General features: G+C 36.6%; 1 protein-coding gene across 1 annotated transcript in view; it reads left to right on the forward strand.

Moving 5' to 3' along the window:
- ST8SIA6 (ST8 alpha-N-acetyl-neuraminide alpha-2,8-sialyltransferase 6) overlaps nucleotides 1–25,246 on the forward strand; it is a 133,979-nt gene that overhangs the window by 67,630 nt on the left and 41,103 nt on the right. The gene's annotated exons all lie outside the window — the stretch shown is intronic.

Genomic DNA, 25,246 nt, shown 5'->3' on the forward strand with positions numbered 1-25,246 from the left:
AGCCTTGTAAGAAATGTTAAAGGGACTTTTTTTTTTTAAAGATTTTATTTATTTACTTGAGAGAGAGAATGAGCGAAAGAGCATGAGAAGGGGGAGGGTCAGAGGGAGAAGCAGACTCCCTGCTGAGCAGGGATCCCAATGTGGGACTTGATCCTGGGACTCCAGGATCATGACCTGAGCCGAAGGCAGTCACTTAACCAACTGAGCCACCAGGCTCCCCATTAAAGGGAATTTTTAAGCTGAAAAGAAATGGCACTAATTAATAACAAGAATACATGAAAGTAAAAATCTCACTGGAAAAAGTAAATATACAGTGAAGGTAGTGGGTTAATCACTTAAAAAACCACTATGAAAGTTAAAAGACAAACGTAGTAAAAATTCAAACTACAATAATTAGTTAAGGGATACATAAAATAAAAAAAGTAAAATGTGACATCAAAAACATAAAACATGGTGGTGATGGAGTAAATATATCAAGTTTTAGAATGTGTTCAAATTTAAGCTGCTGTTAACTTTAAAACAAATACATAAGATCATTCCTACATAAGATGTTATATACATAAGATGATATATATGAGATATATATGAACCTAATGGTGATCACAAAGCAAAAATTATAGTAAATATATAAAAGAAAATGAGAAAGGAATTTAAATGTAACACTAAAGAAAGTCATCAAACCACAGGGGAAGAGAGAAAGAGAAGGAGAAAGGAACAGAGAGGAATCACAAAAACAACCAGAAAACAATGAACAAAATGACAAGAAGTACAACCTACCAATATTTACTTTAAATGTAAATGGTTTAAAATCACCAATCAAAAGACACAGAGTGGCCGAAGGGATAAAGATTTTATTTATTTATTTGACAGAGAGAGAGACAGCGAGAGAGGGAACACAAGCAGGGGGAGTGGGGGAGGGAGAAGCAGGCTTCCCGCGGAGCAGGGAGCCCGATGCGGAGCTCAATCCCAGGACCCTGGGATCATGACCTGAGCCGAAGGCAGACACTTAATGACTGAGCCACCCAGGTGCCCCTGGCCAAAGGGATAAAAAAAGAAAAAGACACATGTATATAGTGCCTACAAGAGACTCACTTTAGAAGCAAGGATGCACATAAACTTAAAATGAAGGGATGGAAAAGGTATTTCATGCAAATAGAAATGAAAAGAAGTCTGGTATAACTATATTCATATCAGACAAAGTAGACTTTACAACAAAGGCTGTATTAAAAAACATAGGCACTACATAATGCTAAAGGGGTCAATCCAGCAAGATATAACATATATAAATATATATATACACCCAACATAGGAGCACCAAAATATATAAAGCCAATATTAACAAACCTAAATGGAGAAATTGACAGTAATACAATAATAATATGGGATGTTAGCACCCCATGTACATCAATGGATAGATCATCCAGACAGAAAATCGATAAGAAAACAGTGGCCTTAAATGACACATTACACTAAATGAACTTAATAGATATATACGGAACATCCCATCCAAAACCAGCAATATACACATTCTTCTCAGATGCACCGGGAACATTCTTCAGGATAGATTACATATTAGGACACAATATACTCAAGAAGATTGAAATAATATCAAGCATCTTTTTTGACCACAGTGGTATGAAACTAGGAATCAATTAACAAGAAGAAAACTGCAAAAACTACAAATACATGGAGATAATCATGTTACTAAACAACTGTTGGGTCATAGAAGAAATCAAAGAAGAGATTTTAAAAATACCTGGAATCAAATAAAAACAAAATTATGACATACAAAATCCTATGGGATGCAGCAAAAGTGGTTCTAAGAGGGACGTTCATAAGCGAAATAGGCCTACCTCAAGAAACGAGAAATTTCAAACGAATTTTACATGTAAAGGAGCTAGAAAAAGAAGAACAAATGAAGCCCAAATTTAATAGAAGGATGGAAATGATTAAAGATCAAACTGGAAACAAATGAAATAGAGACTAAAAAGACAGAAAAGATCAATGAAACCAAGAGCTGGTTCTTTGAAAAGGTAAAAAAAGACAAGCCTTTAGCTAGTCTCATCAAGAACAAAGAGAGAAGGCTCTAATAAGATCAGAAATTAAAGAGAAGTTACAACTGATACCATAGAAATACACAGGATTTTAAGAGACTACTGTGAAAGATTATATGCCAACAAACAGGACAATCTAGAAGAAATGGCTAAATTCCTAGAAGCTTATAGTCTTCCAAGAGTGCATCATGAGAAAAATAGAAAATCTGCATACACCAATCCCTAGTAAGGAGATGGAATTGGTAAACAAAAACCTTGCAGGAAAGTCCAGGGCCAGACAGCTTCACTGGGTGAATTCTACCAAACATTTGAAGAAGATTTAATACCTATTCTTTTTGGATTCTTCCCAAAAATTAAAGAGGAGGGAACACTTCCACACTCATTTTATGAGACCTTAATACCAGACCAGGCAAGGACAACCCCAAAACAGAAGAAAGAAAATTACAGGCAATATTCCTGATGAACTTGGATGCAAAAATCCTCAACAAAATGTTAGCAAACCAAATTCAGAAATACATTAAGAGGATTATACACCATGATCAAGTGGGATTTATTCCAGGGATGCAAGAATTGTTCAATATCTGCAAATCAACCAATGTGATACACTACATTAACAAAATGAACAATAAAAATCACATGATATCTCAATAAATATGAGAAAAGCTTTTAACAAAATTCAACATCCATTTATGTTAAAAACTCATAGCAGAGAGGATATAGAGAAAATGTACCTCAGTATAACAAAGGCCATATATGACAAGCCCACAGCTATTATCATACTCAAGAGTGAAAACCTGAAAGCTTTTCCTCTAAGATCAGTAATAAGACAAGGATGCCCACTCTCCCCACTTCTATTCAGCATAGTCTTGGGAGTTTTAGCCACAGCAATTAGGCAAGAAAAAGAAATAGAAGACATCTAAATTGGAAGGAAGAGGTAATTAAAACAGTCACTGTTTGCAGATGACATGATACTATATGTAGAAAACCCTAAGGACTTCACCAAAAAACTATTAGAACTAATAAATAAATCCAGTAAAGTTGCAGGATACAAGATTAATACACAAAAATCTGTTGTGTTTCTATACACTAATAATGAACAATCAGAAAGAGATACCAAGAAAACAATCCCATTTACAACTGCATCAAAAAGAGTGAAATACATATAAATAAATTTAACTACGGAGGTGAATGACCTATATTCTGAAAACTATAAGACATTGATGAAAGAAATTGAAGAAGACAAAAATAAGTGGGAAGATATTTTGTGTCCCTGAATTGGAAGTTAATATTTAAAATGTCCATACTACTCAAACTAATGTATAGATTCATCATAATCTTTATCAAAGTTCCAATGGCATTTTTCACAGAACTAGAACAAATAATTCTAGAATTTATATGGAAGTACAAAAGACCACAAATAGCCAAAACAATCTAGGGAAAGAATAAAGCCAGAGGTATCATGCTCCCTGATTTCAAACTATACTACAGAGCTTTAGTAATTAAAATATTATGGTTTTGGCATAAAAACAGACATATAGATCGATGGAATAGAATAGAGAGCCCAGAAATAAATCCATGTATATGTAGTCAATCAATTTCCACAAAGAAGGCCAAAATATATAATGGGGAAAGGACTGTCTCTTCAACAAATGGTGTTGAGAAAACTGGACAGCTTACATACAAGAATGAAGCCGGATACTATGTTACATCACACACAAAAATGAACTCAAATGGATTGAAGTTTTGAATATAAGACCCGAAACCACAAAACTGCTACAGGAAAACAAGTGGTAAGCTCTTTGAAATTAGTCTTTGCAATGTTTTTTTTAATCTGACTCTATAAAAGCAACAAAAACAAAAGCAACAATGAACAAATGGGGCTACATTAAGCTTCTGTGTAGCAGAGGAAGTCCTCATCAAAATAAAAAGGTAACCTATTGAACAGGAGAAGATATTTGCAAATCATATATCCGATACGGGTTAATATCCAAAGTAGATAAAGAACTCATACTGCTCAATAACAAAAAGAAAATCCAATTTAAAAATGGTCAGGATCTGAATAGACATTTTTCCAAAAAAGACATTTGGATGGCTAATAGGTACAGGAAAAGATGCTCAACATCACTAATCAGAAAAATGCAAATCAAAGCCACAGTGAGATATTACCTTACACCTGTCAGAATGGCTATTATCAAAAAGACAAGAAAGAAGCATTGGCCACATATGTAGAAAAGGGAGCCCTTGTGCACCATTGGTGGGAACGTATATTGATCCAGCAGCTCTGGAAAACAGTATGGAGATTGCTCAAAAAATGAAAAATAGAACTACCATATGATTGAGCAGTTACACTATTGGGTGTGTATCTGAAGAAAATGAAAACACTGATTCTAAAAGATACATGCACACCTATGTACTTCACAGCATTATTTCTAGTAGGCAAGACATGGAAACAACCTAAGTGTCCATCAGTGGGTGAATGGATAAAGTGTGCTACACACACACACACACACACGTGTGTGCACACATACACCCTCACACTGGATACTACACAGACGTAAAAAGGAATGAAACATTGCCATTTGCAACAACATGGATGGGCCTTGAGGGTATTATGCTCTAAAATAAGTCAGAAAAAGACAAATACCACATGATTTCACTTGTGTATGAAAAGCAAAACAGAAGAAAACCCAGAGACGTAGATATAGAGAACAGATTGGCGATTGTCAGAGGGCAGGGGGGTTAGGGAAGTGGTTGAAATGGGTGAAGGGGTCAAGAAGTACAAAGTTTCAGTTATAAAATAAATAAGACACAGGGTATAGTGTATGGTATGTGGAATACAGTAAATAATATTATATTAATTTTGGTGATAGATGATATCTAGACTTATTGTAGTGATCATTTCCCAGCGTATCCAAGTGTTGAATCACTATGTTGTACACCTGAAACTGACATAATATTGTATGTAATTTATACCTCAATAAAAAAAAGACAGCTCCAGAGAGCTTGTTCACAGTTTTGTCTCTAGTGCCTATCACAGGCCTCAGCACATAGTAGTTGCTCAGTGAATATTTGGTGAATAAATGAATGAATGAATGAATATATTTCTTAGGTCTTCAAAGAAATATATTTTGTCTACCACCTCTAATTTCTAGTTCTGAAAAAATTAGCTATAGATCCATAACTTCAACTCCTTTTGAAACCAATAGTTATGTTTCTTTCTCTTAATTTGAATCTCTATGTTTCTCCATTTTTCCTTACCTCATCCTTTTCCCTTGAATATTTCTCTGGGTTTTTCAGTTAGGGTAGATGAACTGTTCTAACAAAACCTCCCAAAACGCAACACTGTAACACAAAATTTTATTCTTTTTTATACAGTGTTCAATGTAGGTACTCCTTCTTGATCAGGCAACTTTTCCTTTGAGTATTGACTCAGGGATTCTGGCTCCTTCCATCTTATGATGTAGCCATCTTCAATAGACGATCCCAGGCTTGCTGTTGAAGAAGATGCTATGGAGAAAGTACCCATGATTTGGAGGGGACAGATGTCACTTCTAGTAACATCTTATTGGCTGGAACTGGGCCCACCTCCGTGTTTGAGGTCATGCAACGAGTTTTGACCTGTGAGTGGTGTTGGCACATGGTAGGCATCAGGTCTGTACTACCTGGCTGGGAACCTACTTGCAGCACCAATTATATGCTGTAGAAGGGAAATACCAATCCGTGGTGGTCAACCAGATGTTTCTGCCACATATATATTAAATGGTTCTATTATTCTCATCATTCTCTTGACTCTTGGCCTCTAAGGTGTTTCTTAAAGTTAGAAGAAAACATTTTTTTAAAAAACAACAGCAGTCTCTTACATCTCTTGAACTTGAGTAGTTTATATAATGTCTCTATTGAAAGGAGAGATTTAGAGATCTTTTCAGGAACTGAAGGTAAGCCATTGCCTTGCAACTTCCTGTGCCATCAGAGGCATGAAATATTCACTTGCATTCAGAGCTTTTTTGGGGGTAAGATTCAAACTCTCAGAATTAAGATTTGGAACAACACTTACTTGCATAGGCTAAGCATGGCTTAAACACTTCACTACTTGGTGAGTGTGTATGTTTGATGAGCTATATCGTGCAGTACCATTTAAAATAACTGACAAGAGAGTTTTCTGAAAGGTATCATCTGAATGGGGCACCATAAAGATGCTAGTTAGAAAGCACCGTTTTGCAGGGTGAATGGCAAAGTGAGTTGAAGACTGGCCCAGAATGTTCTTCACTATTTATTACCTTAGAGAGTACATGACCTGAATTGCAGTTTGAAAAGAAGAGGTGAAAATTATGGTAGATCAAACCTCAAAAAACCCGAATGTGAGCATATCACTGACAGCTTGCTAACAAAGCAAGTATTCCTAAGTTTCATGTTGTCTATCAGGAAAAATTATTTTTGGTCATGTGCAAGATTTTCTTGGCATGGGATGATGTATGACTGGTTTCTACTCAGCTTTAAATCTGTGGTGCTTTCATTGCTTCTTAAAATGATACCCACACTTTTATTTGTCTTTTCACCTCTGACCCTTTAACTTGCCTTTTTAGATCAGATTTAAGGGCTCCAAAATCTAGCACTGTTTTCTTTCGTTGGTATGAAGATCAGAAAGAAGTTAACACAAAACAGCCATTTGTACCAACATAGTACATTCTTAATATCTTAGGAAATTTCTCTTGGTAACTAAAGCAGTGCTGTGTTTGTTGATATAAGATTTTAAGTTGGGGCAGATGAGCTAATATCGAGGCTTTGAAAGAAGTCTGTGAAACTTTTTTTACATTTATGCCAAACAATTATGCCAGGTCTATTAAAAGGTGATTTAACCATCATTCTGTACCTCAGAGAGTATGTAAGAAGTAACAATCATACAGTTTAAGAAATTGAGGGAATAGTCTCAAATTCTTCAAATCCGTATACTTTTTTCTGTTCTTACCAAAAACATATATGACTTTTATTTCTCTACAAAATCTATTGTCTCGGTTTAAAGATTAAACAGTGGGACAATGACTTGTTTAATGTTAGGCAACCAGTTAATGAAAGGGTGGGAAAATAAAAGATTGTGTGTGTGGGTGGGGGGTGTTGATGCTGGAAAATAATTAGCATAATGCTAATCTGAATTCCTTAATTAATACTTGGTAAGAGTTGCTTAGTAAATCTTTTTTGCCATGCTGAAGATTGAAATAGTGTGTTGTTTTATTGTAAGTATTTATCAGTGGAAACAAAGCTGAATTTGCCCTCAGAGGGAAATTAAATGCTGACTTTCTAGTTATGCTACAATGTTGATTACGTATTCACATCAGAAGGCTTCATTATACTTGCTCAAATAACTAGTCATTTGAAAGGAACCTTTAATAGACAATGACAATAAAAATAATCAAACTTATTTAAGGTTATTAAGAACTAATTGAAATTATTTCTAATTTTAGAAGTGGTCAGAGAAAGAAAGCAAATCTATTACTTTTGTCCAACATTTTCAAAAATATAGCAGGTAATGTTAAAAGTATAGTTTATTTACTATTTACAGTAGCCAAACTCCCAAGATGGTGCCCAGCGGTGCTCTCTTGGTATCCACACACTTTCCCCTACCTCACTGAAGGGGGCTGCCCTGTGTAACCAGTTAACAGTGTAACAGTACAGCAGAAGTAACAGAGTCTGACTTTCAAGGACAGGTCATAAAAAATTTTGATAGTTCTGCCTTACCATCTAAGATTGTTTGCTCTGGGGGAAGCCAGCTACTGTGTCATGAGGATATGGAGAAGTCCACGTGTCAAGGAACTAAGGTCTGCCCACAGCTAGCCCCAGCTTGTCAGTCGTGTGAGGTGAGCTTTTTTAGAAGTAGATCCTTCAGCCCTGACCAGCCTCTTGACTTTGCAGCTTAATGAGGACTGCTGGGCCAAAACCACTCAGCTAAGCTTCTGATGAATTCCTGACCTTCAGAAACTGTTTAATAATAAATGTTGATTATTTTTTTAAGTCAGTAAGTTTAGGAGTAACTTATTATATGTCCACAGATAACTAATGTACTATTCAATTCGTAATCCTTTGCATGATTATATTTTATGATAATGACTATTGTTATTGCCAAAGTTATTAAATAGTGATAATTTAACAACCACGACTTTTGTGAGCCTTCTATATGCAAGGTAACTTAAATGCATCCACAGTCCTTGCAGTATTTTTTTCAGAGTAGGTTTCATTATTCTAATTACACAAGTGAAAGAAATGAGCCCAGAGGGTTTAAAGGGCTTACAGCACATCAGACAGTTACAAATGGCAGAACTAGGATTTGGATGAAATTTTGACTACTTTGTTTTCAGTACTCTATGGTACTACTCTTAATGAGAGCAGGATTGACAGTCACAAATATAAGATTTTATAATATAAAACATTTGACTTTATAATGAGCAGCTCCTCAAAAGCAATCCATCTCGAAAATACTATACACTTTCTTCACTTTTTGATACTTATTTTACTTAAGCTTCTGAAATGTAAATAGTGTTAATGTGGCATTATCTTGCACAGCAGGTACCCTAATTGCAAGTTTGGAATCAGTCTGCCTTCTCTTGGTAAGAGCATGGCTGATGGTTAATTATTGGCATAGTTCAGAATTAATATCTGAAACCTTTGGGTGTTTCTATGTTCTAATCACATATTAAATTTCAGTTTCAGAAACACACGACAGCTTCTTTAGGGGGGGAAATCTGTGGGGGAGATGAACCATGAGAGACGATGGACTCTGAAAAACAAACTGATGGTTCTAGAGGGGAGGGGGGGTGGGAGGATGCGTTAGCCTGGTGATGGGTATTAAAGAGGGCACGCTCTGCATGGAGCACTGGGTGTTATGCACAAACAATGAATCATGGAACACTACATCAAAAACTAATGATGTAATGTATAGTGATTAACATAACAATAAAGAATTAAAAAAAAAACCACACACACAACAGCTTCTTTGTGCTCAGCACTGGACAGGCACAGTGATAGTTTTTCTCAACCTAGAGGTGAACATTTTCAAAGGATGTGTGGTTGAGAACTCTTGCACAAGAAACATGATGATAATAGCAGCTCACAGTATATTAAGAAAGTCAGACATATTAAGAAAGTCAGAATACACTGGCTTCTCATTCTTCTTTGCAGATTCCTCATCTCCTCTCACTTTTGACACTGGAGTGCCCCAGAACTCAGTCCTTAGGCCTCATTTCTCTTCATGCTCAATCCTCAAAGACCATGTTTAGTCTCTTGGATTTAAATGCCATGTACATACTGATGATTTGCAAGTTTATATTTCCTGTCTGAACCTCTTCCCAGATTTGAATGTTCCTTTGCCCAGTCAACACTTCCTGAGATGTCTATAAGGTATTTCAAACGTTAGACATCTTGCAGGATCTCCTGGACTTTCTCCCAAAGGGAAATACTTTGTACTCCAGCACTTTTCTCAACTTCAGTTAATGCCAGGTCTATTCTTCCAGTGCTCAGACCTAAATGCTCAGAGTTATTCTCGAGTCCTCTCATTATATGTCATTAAATATCATTGGCTACCTTCAAATCATTTGTAGAAGCTGATCATTTCTTACTAATTCTGCCAATTCCACCCTGGTCCAAGCCATCTTTATTCCACTCCTGGATTGTGGCAAACATCTCTTAATTGGTCTCCTGCTCACTCTCTAAGAGGCTTTTCTCAACAAAGTATACAGAAGAAACCTTTTTAAAATATAAGTCCGATCAAGTCACTTTTCTATCCCAGTGTCTTCCCATTTCACTCAGAATTAAAGGCAAAACTATTACAGTAGCCTTCAAGGCCCTTAAAAGCACTTCTCACACAGACATGTATTATATTTGCCAGTAACAGCACAAAGGAGGTCAAGGGGAGCAAAGCTGTTATTGGGCCAAGGAAATGATTACAGATGGTAAAGTAATAATTATAACAATGTGCAGGTGGGTTTATAACGTGAATAGATGTAATATTGTATAACAAAATTTCCACAAAAGGTGGGGAAAGGGAATAGAGCTATAAACTATAAGTGATATTTTATATATCAGTTCAGCTAAGGTAAGTATAAATTGGAAGCTGATTCTGACAAGGTAAGATGTGTATGGTAAGCCCTAGAGCAACCACTAAAAGATAAAATTAAAACTTATTAAAACATTTTATAAAATATTCACTTAAGGCAGAAGAATGCTATAAAGAAGAAGTAGAGGAACAAAAAATACATGAAACATAAAAACAAAGAGTTAAATAACAGTGGTATGTCTAACTATATCAACAATAACATTAAGTATAAATGGGCTAAATCATGTAATCAAAAGGCAGAGATTATCAGACTAGATTAAAAAATAGGATTCAACCATGTACTATTTACAGAAGATACACGTTGGATTCAAATTTACAAATAGACTGAAAGTAAAAGGTTGGAGAAATATATAGCATGCAAAGAGCAGCCACAAGAAAGCTGGAATGGCTAAACTGACAAAATAGACTTTTAAAGGAAAAAATATTAATAGAAATAAAGAAGACTCTATAATCCTAAAAAGAGCAATTCAGCAAGAAGATTTAATAATTATAAACTTAATAACAGAGCACCAAAATACACAGAGCAAAAACTGACAGAAATAAAGGGAGAAATAAACAATTCAGTAATAATTGGTGACTTCAGTACCCTATTTTCCCTATTTCTAATAGTCAGTAGAACAACCAGACAGAATATCAACAAGGAAATGGAAGACTTGAATGACACTATACACCAAACGAGACCTAACAAACTTCTGTTGAATACACCACCCAACAACAACAGAATGTACATTCTTCTCAACATAAAATATTCTCCAGGATAAATCATATGGTAGGCTATAAAACAAACCTCAAATAAATTTAAAAGGGTAGAATTAATACAAAGTATGTTTTCTGACTACATTGTAATGAAATTTGAAATCAATATTCAGGAAAAATTTGAGAGAAACTCATAAATATGTGGAAATTAGATAATTCTCCTAACTATGCAGTGGGTCCACAAGGTAATATAAAGCAAAATCAGAAAATACTTCAAGATGAATGAAAATAAAGACACAGTAAATAAAAATTTATGAGTTGCTGGGGGTGATAACCAGAGTGTACCAAATTTCATTTTGAGGTGATAATATGTTCTAAAATTGACTGTAGTGATGGTTGTATGTGTCTGTGAATACTCTTTAAAAACCAATGGTTTGTACCCTTGAAGTGGGTGAATTATATGGTATATGAATTACAATTGACCCTTGAACAACATGGGATTAGGAGCACTGATCCCCCTCCCTGTGCAGTTGAAAATCCATGGATAACTTTTGATTCCCCAAAAACTTAGCTACTAATAGGCTACCATTGACCAGAAGCCTTACTGATACCATAAACAGTTGGTTAACACTTATATTATGTTATATATATAATATACTGTATTCTTACAATACAATAAGCTAGACAAAAGAAAATGTTAAGAAACCATAAGAAAGAGAAAATACACCTACAGTATTGTTCTGTATTGAAAAAAAGTCCACATATAGGTGGATCTGCACAGTTCAAACCTGTGTTGTTCAGGGGTCAACTGTGTACCTCCATAAAGCTGTTAAAAATTTTAATGTGCCTATAGATCTCTTGTGAATTTTATTTTAATACATATTCTGATTCTGTAGGTCTGGGATAGGGCCTCAGATTCTACATTTCTAACAGTCTTAACCATGTAATGCCAGTACTGCTAGTCTGAGGTCCATACTTTGAATAGCAAGGCCTCTATGATCAGATTTCTTGTTACCTTTCTGACCTCATCTCTTGCCACCCATGAGTGGATTCCTGCATGACTCATGGATGATTTCCAGCCACCTTGTACATCTTGTTCCTCAAACATACCATGCCTGCCTCTCCCTCTGGCCTTTGCACTTGTCGTTCCCTTTGCCTAGAATGTTCTTCCTATTTCCAACCCATGTATGTGCATGGCTTCCCTTATCACTTCTTGAAGTCTTTGCCCAACTCTTATATTCTAGTGAGGTCTTCCCTGACCACCCTACCTAAATTGCAACCCTATTTCACACACTTTCCCTCCTTTCCTACAGTATTTTTCCTCATGGTACTGAGTACATAGTTCTTCGACATGCTATTAATTTACATATTTTTGGTGTGTTAGTTTGCTAGGGCTGCCATAACAAGTTGTCATAGACTGGGGCTTCAATTTACAACAGAAATTAATTTTTGCACAGTTCTGGAGGCTGGAAGTCCAAGATCAAGGTGTCAGCAGGTTTGGTTTTTTCCTGAGGCCTCTCTCCCTGGCTAGCAGGCAATTACCTTCTTGCTGTGTCCTCATGTGGTCTTTTCGCTATGCATGCCCCACTCCTGGTGTCTCTCTGTATATACAACTTTCCTTTTGTGGTAAGAACACCAGTCAGATTGGATTAGAGCCTCCCTAATGGCCTCGTTTTAATTTAATCCCCCATGTAAAGGCTTTATCTCCAGATACAATCCAATTCTAAGGTACTGGGTGTTAGGGTTTCAACATATGGATTATGGGGAACATAATTCAGCTCATACATTTGGTTTATTGTCTGTCATCCCCTATTACAATATAAATTTCCTGAAAACATAGATTTTTTTAAAAACTATCTTATTTTGTTCACTATTGTATTATTGGTCCCCAGAACAGTACCTCAGGGATAGAAGATTCCCAATAGGTATTTACTGAGTAAATATATGAAAATAAAAGAAGTGCTGTAGAGATATATACTAGATACAAGGTGGTTGCTTATGTGAGTCGGAAGAATTTAAAGGCAAAATGTTAATAGTCATTCATATATGCTTAAAAATCTTACCAGGTATACTACCCATGTTAGCTCCTTCACTGTTGTAACTCACTCTAACTATAGAATGGAACTCTTAAGAGATGGAGACACTGAATTTATTGGTTCTCTTAGATCCCTTGCAATATATGGAATCCTAGTTCTAAAAATTGGTAGTATAAAATCACTGAACTGTTATTTTCATCTTTGACAATTCGCATATGTGTCTGGAGATTTCTTTCTATGAATTTGGAAAGTAGATCATCATTTTTTCATCTTCAAAAGTCTTGTGATTTTGTTTTGAGAGGAAATAGGAAAATCTTAAAGAGCAGTTTCCTTCTTTGTTTATTCATTCTTTTTGTTCTGGTGCTGTGTTTGCATGCTGCAGATGTTCATAAAGGAGGTACTGAAAATTATGGTTTTTGTTTTTCTATGAGGTACTGCTTGATTTGGGCATTATATCAAACTAGAGCAGCAAAGTAAATTCACTTACCCCAAAATAATTCTGAAAATAGCGTCATGAATGAATTTTCGTTTGTGCTATAAAATTCCTTTTTAACCTTCCAGATCTACTCTCTACTCTTTTATTCTTGCTGCATGCTCCACAAGGCTGACTTCCTCGGGCTGCATTAGTTGGACTCTCATAACCTTTGGCTTCTGGTTAGGGTTAGTCTATGCAAATCACTGGCAGGAGAGTGGAAAGTGGGAGGAGAGAAAATTTGGAGTATTTATTCTTCCAGATGCTCTCTGTGGGCTTGGTTTAGAGATGACACATCCTCTATCAAAGGCCATCACTCTTGTCCAGTGGCCCTTTTCTGTACCTCCAGCTACAGCTCTTTCCGGGTAGCCTATAGACTTTGGGTGGTGACAGCTTTCCTACTCCATCCCTGTTGCTGGCCTTAGAGTGGGCTTCACCAATCTGAGTCCCTTTTCCTATGCCACGCCCCACTCCTTTGTAAATAGACACCCCATTCCCTCTTGGTTGTCTAACGTCAGTCACTGTTGAAGACTTTCCTAACATGTGTCTTACACATGTAATTAATATCAAAGCTCCAAAAGTTAATTGCCTAGGGCAGAGAAAGTATTCTTTTCTAAAAAAATAATATCTGACTTTTTCACATATGGCACTCTGGAGATTTCACTGGGGCCATGAAGAAGAACATTGGCATTTTTAGGAATTAATTCTGGAGGCTTTTTAGAATATTTAACTTGTCTGTGTATGGAGTGTATGGAGAAAATAAAAGTTTAAGATCCCTTTCTCCTATGCCAATTGACAATAGCCACAGCATTCTAAATTGAAGCTACTATCACATAGAGTTGAAAACAATGTAAATTGAATTCTTCTACCTTTAGTGGATGAAATGTCATTATAATATATCTGTATTACTCATAGCTCAACTCAGTCTACATTCTGTATACTTTTTTTTTGTTATCTGTCATACATTCATCATCCATTTCTTTAAAAAGCTTTGCCCTGTAAAAATGATTAGCTGTATTAACTGAAAATCTTATAGCATTATACTTATTTGCAGCATTTGGTTTCTTGTAGACCTGAGCTCTTCAAGGGTTTGGTAGAAACTAGCTACAAAAAACTGATCTATACGGAACACCACTTAGAAACCTATTGACTTAGGGGTGCCTCGGTGGCCAGTTGGTTAAGTGACTGACTCTTGATTTCAACTCAGGTCATGATTTCAGGGTCATGAAATCAGGGATGTTTCATGCGTTGGGCTCCCTGCACAGTGGGGAGTCTGCTTGAGATTCTCTCTCTCCCTCTGTCCCTATCCCTACTTGCATGTGCACTCTCTTTCTCTATCTCTAAAATAACTAAATAAAATTAAAAAAAAAAAAGAAACCTACTGACTTAATATTATTGGGGTTTCCCCACGCATTTCCACAGACAAAAAGGTTGGCTTTCACAATGAAGTGATGTTATAGGAAACTAAATCAGTATCTCAGCAGCTTAAATGGGATTAATAGATGAATATCTTCAAGATAACTTCTAGGTGTCTAATAAGTACCCAATAAGTATTTAATGATTACATTAATTAACTGGAAGTTATATAGGGCTTTTAAGAAGCCTTATTTATATCTTTTTTTTTAAATATTTTTATTTTATTTATTCGACAGAGAGAGACACAGCGAGAGAGGGAACACAAGCAGGGGGAGTGGGAGAGGAAGAAGCAGGCTTCCCGCGGAGCAGGGAGCCCGATGTGGGGCTCGATCCCAGGACCCTGGGATCATGACCTGAGCCGAAGGCGGACGCTTAACGACTGAGCCACCCAGGCGCCCCAGCCCTATTTATATCTTAATTGAGATAAAACTAATCATAGCATGTGGGTCTTTATCTCCAAAGAGAAGTTTCTAGAAGAATATTTTCAATTTTAATATATTTACTCAGTGTCATTTCAAATGTTATTTATAATTTGTATTTTATTTTGAGTATTATTGATAATGATTTAAATAGACATTATTTATTCTTTTGAAAATAACTTGCTGCATTATTTAGTATGATTTATTGTATGTCCTGGGACCAGCTAATGTTTCTGATGGGATTAATTTCAACTTCATTATGAAAATAAATGAGATGCAGTGTGATACATTGGAAAGAGAGCCAGACTGTGAATCAAAAGTCATGTGTTTAATTCTTAGCTCATCCACTTACAATACAATATTGAGCAAGCTGTTCATCTTCTCAGAATTTTTAGTTGTGCCATCCATTAAAATGGAGTAATATCACAGGGACAGCTATCTTTCAAGGGTGGGGTGTCTTTGTGGGGTGGGGGCTGTCCTTTGTAACTGAAAACCAAGTATAAATGTAAATTTGCAGAAAGTATGATGTGATTTAGAGCATTTTACTTAACAAGGTTTACAGAGATGAATTTCTCCCATAAATTAGCCCACACTTGTGGCATACATGTGAATTTACCTTCTCAGATGGTTGTCTGCCCCAGCCTGGCTCCCATTTTATAAATTGTAATAGTAATTTTAATTTTCTAAAAAATCTGGTTGGTGATTTATTTTTCAGTAAGAAAGGGCAAGTATGTGAAAAAAAATGCTTCTTTTGATATTCCTTACTCTTTAGTCTTCCCTTTGTAATGTTAGACGATGATGCTTCATTTCTAGAGTCAATATGCAAAAGATTCCCTAAACACAGCAGCCTCAGGAAGTAAATAGCTTGAGTACTGTCTTCTGATTATAAAATGGCCAGGAACATTTCCTTTGTAATAAGTAGGTCTGCTATAATGTGTTTACTTAGTTTTAAATATCAATGACTATAAAGTCAGAAGCCTTTCTATGCAGCTAACTTCCTAGTAAAATTAGATACATTATGATTGACATCTTTCAATACTAAGTTAAATTGGAGCCAGCTACAATTTGTTGGGGGATGTATGTCACTAAAACAAAAATGTTTTAAAGGCACTATACTATCTATTTTATAATGCACCTTTATCCTAATTGGCAATGGATGGTAATTTTAATGTTCTAACTTAAGCTTGATAGAAAGGCAAGAATGATTTCAAAATGACACAAACTCTGTTTTTCAAGGAAGTCAAAGTAAAAGTATAATGTATTTTTTCTTTCATAAGAATTTGCTCAAAATCTTGGTGGGGATAAAATCAACTTTAATTTCCAAGGAAGCAGTTGCTATTTGATCGAATGTGATCGTTTTATTTCCCTGAAGCTTGGGACCATTGTGGATCAGTCTTGCTTAAAGAGTCAGGTGTGGCAGCAAAGTCTCATTTGGCCTTCTCGACAGGCCTCAGTAAACTTCAAACTGGGGTGGCGAGGGAGTGAAAAGTTTTGAGCCAGGCCAACAGGTTGTCTAATTGTGGTGAAGTATACAACTTCAACAACTTGCTCAGGGGAGAGGAAGCCCTGATTTGTCACATTTGCCAATGCCTGTGGTGTAAATACTCCAACCCTGGCCAATTTCAAGCTACCACTGGTTTAACAATTTAAAAAATTTGATCATATTAAGCATCTTTTCTGACCATGATAGTATAAAACTTGACATTAATTGCATGAACAAACCTGGAAAATTCACAGATATGTGAATATTAATCAGTATGCTACTTGAACAACCAATGGGTCAAAGAAGAAATCAAATTTATTAAGACTTGTTTTTCAGCCTAACATTATGTATCTTGGAAAATGTTCGAAATGTACTTGAGAAGAATGTATAATCTGCTGTTTTGGGATGGAATGTTCTGTAAATTTCTGTTAAGACCATCTGGTCTAATGTGTCATTTAACGCTTATGTTTCCTTAATGATTTTCTATCTGGATGATCTATCCATTGATCTATCCATTATTAAAGTCCCCTACTATTATTGTATTGCTGTTTATTTCTCCCATTAGGTATGTTAATATTTGCTTTATATATTTAGGTGCTTCTATGTTGGATGTATAAATATTTAGAAATGCTTTATCTTCTTTTGGATTCACCCCTTTATTGTTATTCAGTGCTCTTGTTTGTCTCTTACTAGAGTCTTTGTTTTAAAGTCCACTTTGTCTGATATAAGCATAGCTATTCCACCTTTCTTTTGGTTTACATTTGCATGGAATACCTTTTTCCATCCTTTCACTTTCAGTCTCTGTGGTTCCTTACCTCTAAAGTGAGTCTTTTGTAGACAGCATATAGCTACCTCTTGTTTTTTTTAAACATTCAGCCACTCTATGTCTTTTAAATAGAGAATTTATTCCATTTACATTTAAAGTATTTATTTGCAGGTTTGTACTTATTGCCATTTTGTTCATTATTTTCTGGTTGTTTTTAGTAGCTTCTCTCTGTTTCTTTTGCTCTCTTCGTTTGTGGTTTGATGGCTTTCTTTAGTGTTATGCTTTAGTTCTTTCTCTTTTGTATATTTACTGTAGATTTTTGCTTTATGGTTACCGTGAGGCTTATATATAAAAACTTATATCTATAAGTCTATTTTAAATTGATAACAACTTAAGTTTTATCCTATTATAAAGCTCAATATTGTTTTTCTCCCCCATCCATATTTTATGTTTCTTATGTACATTTTATGTCTTTTTATCTTTTATATTATATATCCTTTAATTATTGTAATCATAGTTTTTTTTCTCTTTTAACTTTCATAATAGCTTCATAAGTGATTAATCTACTACCTTTACTATATATTTACCTTTCCAGTGAGGTTTATTATTATTTGTTCTTATTACTAATTCATGCTCCTTTTTTCAATGTTTAGTCTCTCTAACATTTCTTTTGACACTGATTTAATGGTGGTGAACTTCTTTAGCTTTTGCTTTTCTGTAAAACTCTTTTTTTTCAAGTTTGAATGATAACTTTTCTGGGTAGCATATTCTTGGTTGGAAGTTCTTTGTCTTTCAGCACTTTGTATCACGCCACCTCCTTCTGGTCTGCAAAGTTTATGCTAAAAATTCTGCTTATAGTCTTATGTGGGTTCCCTTGTACATAAAAATTGTTCTTTTCTTGCTGCTTTTAATATTCTTTCCTTGTCTTTAACTTTTGACACTTTAATTATAATATGTCTCAATATGGATTTCATTAGGTTCCTCTTTATTGGAAGTCTACAGGCATCTTGAATCTGTATATTTGTTTTGTTCCCTGGATTAGGGAAGTTTATAGTCATTATTTTTTTGAATAATACGTTTTTAGCCAATATTTTTTTCTGACCCTTTCTCTCTTTTCCTTCTGCGAGCCAAATGATATGAATGGTAGTCCATTTGATGTTGTTGCATCATTCCCTTAAGCTGGTGTTCACTTTTCTTTTTTTTTATCCTGTATTCTTTTTGCTGCTCTGATTGGGTGAGTTCCACTGCCTGTCTCTGAGTTGAATGATCCTTTCTTCTGCTTCATCTAGTCTATTGTGGAACCCATCTAGTATATTGTTCATCCCGTTATTGTATTCTACAGCTCTGTGACTTCCACTTAGTACTTTCTTATATTTTCTCTCTTTTTTGAAGTTCTTGCTATGCCTGTCCATTCATCTCCCCAGTTCTTTGAGCATCTTTATGACCCATTACTTTCAACTCTTTATCATGTAAATTACTTAGCTCCATTTCATTAAGATTTTTTTCTGAGGTTTTGTTCTTCTTTCATGTGGAACCCATTCCTCTGTTTCTTAGTTTTGCTTGACCCCATGTTGGTTTCTGTAAAGTAGATGAAACAACCACCTCGCCCAGTTTTAAGGAGTGGCCTTGTGTAGGATATGAACCTTGTGACTCAACCCTGCCCCAGCTCTTCATTGTATCTCAAACTGTTGTGCTTGTCCAAGCAGACTATTATAGTTTTCATCACCTCCAGTAGTTAAGTATGTGCCAGTACTTGTCAGTATCCCAAAGGGGAGGATCTCAACACCTAGATTCTCACTGGAGGCCAGAACCTCAGGCATCATCTTTTTAAAGTATACCAATATATATGGTCCTTGGGACTTTAAGCCTAATCCCTGCCAGCCACCAGAATCAGATGATCTGGAGGTGATCCATGGATGGCGGTAGCAAAAATCAAAGCCTCAGATGAATGTAAACCTCTTTTCTGGATGACACTGGCAAGCTAGATCAAAGCAGAGAGAGAGTCAAGATGACGTCCACAGCCTGCATTCTTTGAAAGCATCTCCATAGGCCATAAATGTGTGCCAAGTCCAAAACCTGCCCCTCAGACCATAGTCCCAGGACAAGCATAGAGGCCTCCTTCACAGAAGGACTGGGTGGTGTGCTTCAGTTCACTGTCTGTGCAATGTCCTGCTGGTGGTAACCTGCCAAGAAGTGTCTGACTATTGCCACAATCCCATGAGACCCAGAAAGGCAAGCCCCTACAGGCACCAGAGCCAGGTGATTAAGAGGTGTCACCTGAGTGGCAGCCACAAATACCGGGGGTACCAGCCATATTAACCAGGGTACCAGACATGGAAAGTTCCCCTCCAAAAGATGCTGGCACTCTGGAGCATAGCAAAGTATGAGTGTGAAGACAGTACCTCCCCTCAAGGACTCTGGAAAGGATTATAGTCAGCCCCCAGCTGCATGTTCAGTTAGAAGCCTGCCTCTCAGGCCACAGTTATGATGATTAGCTAATAGGTCTCCTTCACTAAATCCAAGTTCCTGGGCCTGTTGCCTCTTGCTGTGTCCTGAGGATAATCACTGCTTACGAGTTCTTTTTCTGTTGGTTACAGTCCTGTGGGATCCATGAGTGACCCCACTGGTCACCAGAGCCAGGTCATGTAGAGGTATCCCCTAACAGCAGTCACAAACATTGGGGTGCCAGGCAGGGATATGAGCTCCTTTCTGGCTGACACTTGTTATTACAGTCCCATGGAACCAGGACTGTAAGCTCCCCTGGCTTCTAGAGCTGGGCAGTCAAGGTGGCGGTGGCAGAAATCAGGGCACCAGATGTATGAAAGCTCCGTCTGGAATATACTGCTGCTCTGGAGCACAGCAGAAGGAGCATGAAGATGGCATGCATCAATCTCCATCCCTGGAGAATGGTCCTGTAGGCTCCTAGATGTGTGTGTTAAATTAGATGCCTGCCTCCTTAGTCCAGTGCTTTTATATAAGTAGGTGAGCCTCCTTCACTTTAAGTCTGGGGCAATCAGCTGTCATTGAGCTGGATCCTGGGGTGGGTGAGTCTAAGCACATAAGCACTTGAAGAGCAGTTTTTTCAGATTGCTTCCATTTTTTGGGTCTTGGGACGTGAGCCCCACTGGTTTTTAAAGTTATGTGTTTTGAGGGCTCATCTGTCAAGGGAATGTCTTGAAAGTTGAAATGCACAACATGGGATTCAAACCCTTTGCTCCTCAGGGAGAATCTCTGGGTTTTGAGTTCCCTGCTAGCTAGTTGCTAGTTGTGGGTCACTGCTTTGGGGATGGGGTTTATGGTGAGATTGCATCCCAGCCTTTTCTACCTGCTTTGACGTGGTTTCCTTCAATGTGTAGTTGTTGTTGTTTTAAAGATTCCATCCATCTATTTGAGAGAGAGAGAGAGAGAGAGAAAGCACAAGCAGGGGGAGAGGCAGAGGGAGAAGCAGGCTTCCCACTGAGCAGGGAGCCTGATGCAGGGCTCGATCCCCTGGAATCATGACCCTAGCTGAAGGCAGACACCCAAGCAACTGAGTCACCCAGGTGCCCCACAATGTGTAGTTGTTACTCAGCCAGGCTTTAGTTTTGTATTTTTTTGTTTTAAGAGGAAATTGTTGCATATGTAGCTGTAGACTCTGTGCGCGAGGTGAGTTCAGGATCTTTCTGTGTCACCATCTTGAACCAGAACTGTTCTCTATTTTAACTCCACCTTCAAAGCTAGCAATGTTGCATCTCTCTGAACACTTTTCTGTGGTTACATCTCCCTCTGATTCTGACCTCTCTTTCTTCTTGAGAGAGCTTTTGTAGTTTGTGTCTTTCAACAAATATGTCCATTGTGTCTAAGTTGTCAAATTTTTGGCATAAAGTTATTATACTTTTATGTCTGTAGGACCGTTAGTGCTGCAGTCTCCAACATGGGTCTCATCTTGGTCATTTGTGTCTGTTTTTCGCCTGAGCAATGTGACAATAAGTTTATCGACTTTATTTTTAAAACAAAACAGCTTTTGATTTCATTCATTTCTTTCTCTTACCAAATTCTGCTCTTATTTTTTTCATGGTAATATTTCTTGCTCAGAAAACTACTTTGTCTGATATGAGTATAGCTACTCCAGCTTTGTTTTAATTAGTTCTACTATGGTATATCTTTTCTCACCTTTTTAATTTTAATCTGTTTACTTATATGAAATGCTTATTTTGTAAGTAATATGTGATTGGTTCTTGCTTATTTAAAATCCAAGATGACATTCTCTGCCTTTTAATTGGTATGTTTATATTATTTACACTTACTGGGATTATTCATATGGTTGGGTTTAAATCTACCATCATGTTGTTTGTTTTCTGTTTGCCTGCTCTTTGTTCCTTTTCCTTTTCCTGCCTTCTTTTGGTTGAGTATTTTATGATTACATCCTCACTCTTTATGGCTTTGTTTTTACTCATTGCTTTTAGTGAACAGTATAGTTTTCCCTTAAACAAAAGAGGTTTGAACTGCATGGGTCCACTTACACGTGGAGTTTTTATAGTATAGTATTATAAATGTATTTTCTCTTCCTTATGGCTTTCTGAATAACTTTGTCTTTTCTCTAGCTTACCTTATTGTAAGAATATAGTATATAATACATACAAATTAACACACAAAATATGTGTTAATTGGCTGTTTATGTTATTGGTAAGGCTCCTGGTCAATAGAAGACTATTGGTAATTACATTTTTTCAGAGTCAAAAGTTATATGTGGATTTCTGACTGCACAGGGGGTCAAGACCACTAACCCCTGTGTTATTTAAAGGTCAACTGCATACATCTTTTTGTCATCACAGTCTGCTTTCAAAGTGATTTATATCATCCCCCTTTCTGGTCTTTGTTCTGTAGATACCAGGCATTGATTTCTACATATGTTATAAACTCCCCAATATGTTATTATTATATTTACTTTAAACTGTCAATTATTTTTTAAAGAGATGTAGAAAAAGAAGAAAGTCTTTTGTAAATATTTACATATTTACCATTTCTAGTGTTCTTCGTTACTTTGTATCGAGCCAGATTTACTCCCGTTTCCTTTTTCTTCTGCCTGAAGGACTCCGTTAGCATTCCTTCTCCTGCAGGTTTGCCAGTATGAATTCTTTCAGCCTTTGTATGTCTGAGAAAGTCCCTGTTTTGCCCTCATTTTTTGAATGGTTTGCTGACTGTAGAAATCTAGGTTGACAGTCCCCCTAAATGATGTTCTTTATTTTAATGGTTTGTTCCATGCCTTCTGATTTGCATTGTTTCTGACAAGTCTGCTGTAATCTTAGTTTGTTTCTATGTATGTATGTTTCTTTTCTCTACTTTTTAAAAAAAGATTATTTCTTATTTGAGAGAGAGAGTGAACTTGAGCGGGCGGGGGAGGGGAGGGCAGAGAGAGAGGGAGAAGCAGACTCCCCGCTGAGCATGGAGCTCTACATGGGGCTCAATCCCAGGACCACGGGATCATGGCCTGAGCCGAAGGCAGTTGCTTAACTGACTGAGCCACCCAGGCACCTGTCTTTTCTCTAACTACTTTTAAGATTTTCTCTTTATCACTGGTTTAAAGAAATTTTATTATTGTGTGTTTTGTGTAGTTTTTTTTAAGATTTGTTTATTTATTTATGCATTTAGAGAGCAGACTTGCACAAGTGAGGGGACAGAGGAAGAGGGAGAGAGAGAGAAATCCTCAAGCAGACTCCCCACTGAGCATGGAGTTCTACTCTGGGCTCAATCTGCTGACCCTGAGATTATGACCTAAGCAGAAATCCTAAGTCGGGTGCTTAACTGATTGAGCCACCCAGGAACCTCTAGTTTTTGGGGTTTTTTTTTAAACGTCTCTTGTATTTTCAGTTTGTCGAGCTTTTTGGATCTGTGGGTTTATACTTCTCATTTAGAAACTTTGCCACCATAATTTTTTGAAAAAAATTGTCTTTTCTGTCTTTCTGGGTCATAATTTCCCATTTATTAGCCATTCAGGGTTGTCTCACAGCTGTGTGATTGTAACTTTTTCACTCAATCTTTTGTTGCCTTTTATGTCTCATTTTCAATAGTTTCTACTGCTCTGTCTTCAAGTTCACTAATCTGTCTTAGCTGCACATCATGAGAAATTTAATTTCTTTTTCACCCAACAAATGGCATTTAAAGAAAACTTCAAACTCTGACACATTTAGTTTTTAGGAGAGGATAGTAATTTCATACTTCCTCTACTTTTTATGTTATACTTTATCTTGATGACTTCACATACAGTTGCCATTTTCATTGATTTAATGAGAAGATATTTGTATTTGGCTTCTCTCTTTTCATTTTCTCTTTCAATGAGCTTTGTGAGATAGCAATTCTTTTTTTTAATTTAATTTTATTATGTTATGTTAGTCATACATTACATCTTTAGTTTTTTTTTTAATTTTACTGTTATGTTAATCACCATACATTACATCATTAGTTTTTGATGTAGTGTTCCATGATTCATTGTTTGCATATAACACCCAGTGCTCCATGAAACGTGCCCTCTTTAATACCCATCACCAGGCTAACCCATCCCCCCACCCCCTCCCCTCTAAAATCCTCAGTTTGTTTTTCAGAGTCCATAGTCTCTCATGGTTCATCTCGCCCTCTGATTTCCACCCCTTCATTTTTCCTTTCCTACGAGATAGCAGTTCTTTTGTTACTTTGCCTGAGAAACCCTGGTACACATAGTGTCCTGTTTTGAATATGATGAAATGACTAAAAACCATGCCATGGTGGTAGACAAGACTCTCCAGACATGAGAGCATAGGCACCATGTCATGTCTCTCCTGAAGAGCCAGAAGTTGAGAGAGCCTTGGGTAGGTTGCTGAATGTGCTTGCTTGCTTGCTTGCTTTCTCTCTCTCTCTCTTTCTTTCTCTCTTTCTTCTTTCTTTCTTTCTTTCTTTCTTTCTTTCTTTCTTTCTTTCTTTCTTTCTTTCTTTCTTTCTTTCTTTCTTTCTTCCCTCCTTCCTTCCTTCCTTTCTTCCTTTCCTTTCCTTTCCTTTCTTTCTTTCCTTCCTTCCTTCTTTCTTTTTTTTTTTTTTTTGAGCTTAATACTTGCAGAGTCTCTGGGTTTCCCCTACCACGTGGAGACAGGTAATATTTACTCCAGCTGGGGAGTATCACATTTAGACAACGCTTTGGAGGTAGAGGATATAGATTTCTCAGGCTCCTTGGCATACTTGGACAAGTCTTAGTACCCATGGGAATGAGGTAAATCTGTTAAGGTTGGAAGCCTGTATACAAGTAAAACTATTTTTAACCTCTCCTGTGATAGCTTTTTGCTTTGCTTCTCCTTTAGTATATAACAGTCTTTCAAGATTTTCAGAATTTTCTTAGCTGGGCCAACAGCAGCCAAGGGGGGGAAAAATATATTTATTTATTTATTTATTTATTTATTTATTTATTTATTTATTTATTCATTCATTCATTCATTCATTCATTCATTCATTCATTCATTCATTTATTTATTTATTTATTTATGGTGGCACATTGAAGACAGAGATACCCAAAAGGTAAACTTCAGAGGGAGAGGAGTTACTTGGTTGATGACCTTACCCTACCTATAACAAATAGCTCTTTCAGAGCGAAGCTTTGGAGGCTCTTCATTTTGCTGGGTGGAGATGGGGGAGTGGTTTCTGACAGGATTTTTCATGGCCCTCTCCCTTCTCCACCCACCCACTGCACATACTCCATCTCCTTAGTGCAGAGCCTTCATCTCAAGTGGTAGGCAACTAATGACTAAGATATTAATTGAAAGAAAATTTAAGGTCTTTTTTTTATTCACACAAAGG

Source organism: Neomonachus schauinslandi, chromosome 5 (assembly GCF_002201575.2).
Source record: "Neomonachus schauinslandi chromosome 5, ASM220157v2, whole genome shotgun sequence".
In the NCBI taxonomy this organism is placed as follows: Eukaryota; Metazoa; Chordata; class Mammalia; order Carnivora; family Phocidae; genus Neomonachus; species Neomonachus schauinslandi.